Here is a 6,165-nt window from a genome sequence, read left to right as displayed (position 1 = left end):
AGGTCACCTTATGGTTCAAGATGGCCACAGGGGCCTCACCAGAAGGTAAAGGTTGGGGTGCGGGGGGAGGCTTTTCCACTGAATCAACTCTCTTTTGCTTTCCTGCAGCAACTACCCAATATTCTCATTTTCTGTAACACAGACACTTGGCTGCACCTGCATGCAACGGCAGCTGGGAAACACAATATTTTATGCCTGGCAGCAATGTGTCCAACTGGATATCAGTTCTATTATTAAAGAATGTATATTAGAGTATGGAGTTGGTAATCTCCACCACAGTGATCTGCCCTGTCTTGCGCTTTTTTTCTCTGGAGGGAATCATCTCAGGATGTGGCCACGGCGAAACCTGGGTGTTGGTTTCACCAGGGGTTGGGGTTTTATCAGATGAATGGTTTAAAATAAAGCCCTTGGGGGCCATGGCGGCTACTGCCAGGTGATGCTAGGCGGCTCGCTGGGCTCCAGGCTGTTGCGAGATGTGGGTGGGACTTGAGGCTAGTTTGGGACACGTGGTGTCCGTGAAGGTGGCTGGTGCAACCATGGCGGCAGGGGAGAGCATGGCTCAGCAGATGGTCTGGGTGGACCTGGAGATGACAGGATTGGACACTGAGAAGGACCAGATTATTGAGATGGCCTGTTTGATAATGGACTCTGATCTCAACATTTTGGCTGAAGGTCCTAAGCTGATTATAAAACAGCCAGATGAATTCCTGGACAGCATGTCAGATGGGTGTAAGGAGCATCCTGGGAAGTCTGGTCTAACGAAAGCAGTGAAGGAGAGTACAATGACATTGCAGCAGGCAGAGTATGAATTTCTGTCCTTTGTATGACAGCAGACTCCTCTGGGGCTCTGTCCGCTTGCAGGAAACTCAGTTCATGCAGATAAGAAGTTTCTTGACGAATACATGCCCCAGTTCATGAAACACCTTCATTATAGAATAACTGATGTGAGCACTGTTAAAGAGCTGTGCAGGGTACTTGATGACATTAGTGAAAGCATCAAAGAACTTCAGTTTTACCAAAATAACATCTTCAAGGAAAAAACAGATGAGAAGAAGAGGAAAATTATAGAAAATGGGGGAAATGAGAAGACTGTGAGTTGATGCCAGTTCTCGTGCTGCCACCACGTAGTTCTCACCAGTGATTTCTGGTGGGTTTTATTTTCCCCCGGGCTCACACTGATTGCTTGGCAGGGCACCTTCCTTCAGTTCACTTGCATCTCCAGATTATTCAAGCAGACAGCACCTGAAAATTATTTTTCTCCTCACATGCTGTTTTGATTTATGACACAGCAGCTCCTTTGTAGGTACAAGGTCACATCCATCCCTTGGTACAACCTGTATTTCCTTTTAGACCATTTCTTTTGTTTAAAATAGTAATAATAATAAAGCTAGTTCTATTGAAATGCAAAAAAAAAAAGCCCTTAGGAGAAAGCATCTAGAACTGTCTTGAGATAGGACTAAAATTATGAACTATGGATTCTAAACTAGATTTGGGAGACAAGTGAGAGCAGGTGGAAGCTGATGGATGGAGAGAAAGTAGAGACATCCATTACAGACATCCTGGTGCAGTGGAAGAAAGGTTCCTGTGGAAGAAATTGAGCAGGCAGGTTTGAGCAACAGGAGGTTGTGGTGAGGAGGCAGAAGTCAGGCTGTGGACAGACAGCTACCAATCATTGTTTTAAAGAGAGGAGATGGGATGACCACATTCTGAATCTCAAGTGAAGACCAGGGAGTGACAAGAATCCACCAAACCTCTTTCCTGTTTCTCTCTCCTCCACATCTACTTTCTGATTCTGTGAGTCTGGATCTGTAGTATTTCAAACTGAGGGTGCACTGGACACTTCTCGTCCCACACCTCAAATCCCCTTGACCCACCTTTAACTCCAGCTATTTCTACAATTGCCAAGTGCAACCTGACAGTGCTGTGCTTCAACTTCCTAAGAAATCTCTCATGCTCTGAGATACACCATGTTCTTGGATTGGAAGAATCAACATTGTGAAAATGATTATACTACCCAAAGCAATCTACACATTCAATGCAATCCCTATCAAATTACCAATGGCATTTTTTACAGAACTAGAACAAAAAGTCCTAAAATTTGTATGGAGACACAAAAGACCCTGAATAGCCAAAGCAATCTTGAGGGGAAAAAATGGAGCTGGAGCAATCAGACTCCCTGACTTCACACTATACTACAGAGCTACAGCAATCAAGACAAAATGGTACTGGCACAAACACAGAAATATAGATCAATGAAACAGGATAGAAAGCCCAGAGATAATCTATGGTCAACTAATCTATGACAAAGGAGGCAAGGATATACAATGGAGAAAAGACAGCCTCTTCAATAAGTGGTGCTGGGAAAACTAGACAGCTACATGTAAAAGAATGAAATTAGAACACTCCCTAACACCATACACAAAAATAAACTCAAAATGGATTAAAGACCTAAATGTAAGGCCAGACACTAAAACTCCTAGAGGAAAACATAGGAAGAACACTCTTCAACATAAATCACATCAAGGTATTTTTTGACCCACCTCCTAGAGTAATGGAAATAAAAACAAAAATAAATAAGTGGGACCTAATGAAACTGAAAAGCTTCTGCACAGCAAAGGAAACTATAAGCAAGATGAAAAGACAACCCTCAGAATGGGAGAAAATATTTGCAAACGAATCAACAGACAAAGGATCAGTCTCCAAAATATATGAACAGTTCATGTAGGTCAATATCAAAAAAAAAAAAAAATACCAACCCAATCAAAAAATGGGCAGAAGACCTAAATAGGCATTTCTCCAAAGAAGACATATGGATGGCCAAGAGGCACATGAAAAGCTGCTCAACATCACTAAGTATTAGAGAAATGCAAATCAAAACGACAATGAGGTATATCACCTCACACCAGTTAGAATGGGCATCATCAGAAAATCGACAAACAGTACATGTTGGAGAGGGTGTGGAGAAAAGGAAACCCTCTTGCACTGCTGGTGGGAATGTAAATTGATACAGCCACTATGGAGAACAATATGGAGGTTCCTTGAAAAACTGAAAATAGAACTACCATATGACCCAGCAATCCCACTGCTGGGCATATACCCAGAGAACACCATAATTCAAAAAGACACACGCACTCCCATGTTCATTGCAGCACTATTTACAATAGCCAGGACATGGAAGCAACCTAAATGTCCATCAACAGATGAATGGATAAAGAAGATGTGGTACATATATACAATGGAATATTACTCAGCTGTAAAAAGCAATGAAACTGGGACATTTGTAGAGACATGGATGGACCTAGAGACTGTCACACAGGATGAAGTGAGTCAGAAAGAGAAAAACTAATATCGTATATTAACATATGTGGACTATAGAAAAATGCTATAAATCAACTGGTTTGCAAGGCGGAAACAGAGACACAGATGTAGAGAACAAACATATGGACACCAAGTGGGGAAAGCGGGGAGGGTTGGGGGGGAATGAATTGGGAGATTGGGATACCAAATTGTACACTCTGAATATATGCAGTATATTGTATGTTAACTGTATCTCAATAAAAGTTCTAAATAAATAAATAAATATTATTAAATATGGTTTTGAATTAGAAAATAAAGGGGCAATGGAAAAAATTCCCTTCAACTGGCCTCTGCCTCCTGGTGTCCTGAAATTCCCCCTTCACTAATGATTTTTTTTTTTTCTTTTCTTATTTTTTCTTTCTTTTTTTTTTTTTTTTTTTAATTCTTCATTCGTTTCTTACTAATGATTCTTAATAGAACAGAAATGAAGCCTGGCACAAGAAAGGAAGTCAATCCCAACTTTGTTCACATTCACTATCTCCATTTCCTCCACTCCCATGCAGTCCTCAACTCTCTCCAGTATCTTTTCCTTTCCCCCTTTCACACCATCAAAATCTCTCACTAAGGTAAGTCTTTATGCCACAAGCTGATGGACAGTTTTCAGGCTTTGTGTTACACGATGACTTGGCAGCACTTCATACCAATAAGCACTCCCCACTTCTTCTTCTCCTTCTTCTTTTTTAATTTTTGGCCACACTGCATAGCATATAGGATCTTAGTTCCTTTACCTGGGATCGAACCCAGGCCCCCTGCATTGGAAGGCAGAGTCTTAACCACTGGCCTGCCGGGGAAGTCCCACACTCCCCACTTCTTGAAACACTCTTTTTGGGTTCTTGGGACAACCACCTCTTGGTTTTCCTGCTACCTCTCTGGCTGCCATGGCCATCCTCCTCCTCTACCCAACCTTTAAATGTTGGAGTTCCTCAAAGATCTGTCCTAGGCTCTCTTCTTACACTACAACCTTTCCCCACACGCACTCATCCAAACCTTTGGCTCCGATGATTATCTTTTTTACGTCTCTAACCCAGATCTTTCCTCTAATCTCCCGATTCATCTGTTCAATAGGCTGTTCAGCCTCTCTGTTGCATGCCTAATGGGCATCTCCAATTCCACCACAAATCCTGAAACCTGGCCCACGTTCTGATCCCCCAATCTGGGTCCTCATCAAGTGGTTCCTATTTCAAGAATAGCCTCACTATCCAGCAAGAAGCATGAAGCCAGAAACCTTAGGACTCATGACACCTCCTTTTCCTTCATTCCACATATTCAATCAATCATCATAACCTATCAATTTGACCTCCTAAAGCCTCTGGAATCCTCCACCAAGAACATCTCCAAAGCCACTACCCTGGGCCAGGTGTCCATTGCCTGTGTTCTCACCTGTTTTACTGTAGGAATCTCCCAGTGGGTCTCCTCCCATCCACCTTTGCCTTCATCCCCATCCATCCTCCACACTAAATGATTTTTTAAAACACAAACCTGACATTTTACTAGCCTACCTGAAACACTTCATGGCTTCCCACTGCTCTTTGGAAAATAACCCCAAACAAAATCTCCAGCACACCTTCATCTCATACTCTGCTCCTCTTTGCTCAACACACTGAGCAAGTCACACTGACTTTTTTCCAGAAATGTTAGGGGAATCGCACCTGCTTCTTTCCACTTTGGGGTGTTTGTACAGCTGTTCCCTTTGCAAGGAACACTCCTCACCATTCAGCAGTATCTTCTCATACTTAGAATTTTCAGTCATCTTACAAAACAAAGTCAAAGATCATTTCCCACTGAAACCTTCCTGTCTCCACCCTCCATCCTTCCCCAGAATGACTGGGTCCTCTTGAAACATGGTTTCAGAACAGTCTGTACTTGCTCAGTTGGAGCTAGGTAATTAATTCTGAGTTGTCTGTCTCCCTTGGTAGAATGTAAACTCCATGAGTACAGGAACCACTTTTGTTATTTACTACTATGCCTTCAGAATCTAGCTGAGCGCTACACTCACGGGAGCGCTCAATAAAACTGTTTGTTGAATGAATACATAAAAGACCTTCTTCGTCTAAACTTTTAGAGGCTCATTCTGAAAAGAATCACTCCAGACACCCTTGGGGTTGCAGAATTACCCTCTGCGAAACAGCGGCAGCATCCAGAGACTTGTTGCTTGAGTCTCCAGTGGAACTTGGGTATAACTACTCATCACTAATAGCCATAGGTCCCATTTGGAGTTGTTTAGGGAAATCACCACTGTCACGAAATAAATAAATTTTGGAATACATTGTGCTGCCCACCTGAGAAGCAGCTAGGTCCCAAATCAGCACCTGCAATTCATTTGAAGTTGCTTCTTTCTCAGGCCCAGCACGTCTTCATAAGATGCATCTCTTTCAGCCCAAAGCCCCAGAGCCACTCACAGTATGTCCGTTGCTCTGAAGGACAGCTATCTATATCTTAGAGGTTCTCTCCAAGGGAATTCTCCAAGACAGAATTCTGGGTGATTTCTCATCATATTATCCTAACTACACCTTTCTAATCTGATGAAAATCTGTTTAATTGTATCTGCAGAGCCTAGAGCAGGGCCTGGCACATGACAGGCACTCAATAAATCTTTGTGGAATGAATAAGTGAAATGCATGCAAACTACTTGCATTTGCCAAGCAAGTCATCCAGGAGAAAGGGATGTTTAAACTAGAATCCTGAAGAAAGAGGAGTAATTAGCTAGGAGAACAGAAGAGGGGAGAACAGTCCAGGCAGATGTATGTGAGAAGGCTTTGGGCAGATGTGCCCAAGGAACTAGGAGAGCTCAGAGGAAATCCCAAAGTC

At 42.6% G+C, this 6,165-nt stretch overlaps 1 pseudogene; it reads left to right on the top strand.

Annotated features, from left to right (window-relative positions):
• Positions 1 to 436: 436 nt before the first annotated feature.
• LOC130846758 (oligoribonuclease, mitochondrial-like) lies at positions 437 to 1,100 on the top strand (annotated as a pseudogene).
• The last annotated feature ends 5,065 nt before the right edge of the window (positions 1,101 to 6,165 follow it).

Source organism: Hippopotamus amphibius, chromosome 2, assembly GCF_030028045.1.
Source record: "Hippopotamus amphibius kiboko isolate mHipAmp2 chromosome 2, mHipAmp2.hap2, whole genome shotgun sequence".
In the NCBI taxonomy this organism is placed as follows: Eukaryota; Metazoa; Chordata; class Mammalia; order Artiodactyla; family Hippopotamidae; genus Hippopotamus; species Hippopotamus amphibius.
The sequence above is the reverse complement of the archived record's forward strand: the minus strand, read 5'-3'. Positions and strand labels throughout refer to the sequence as shown.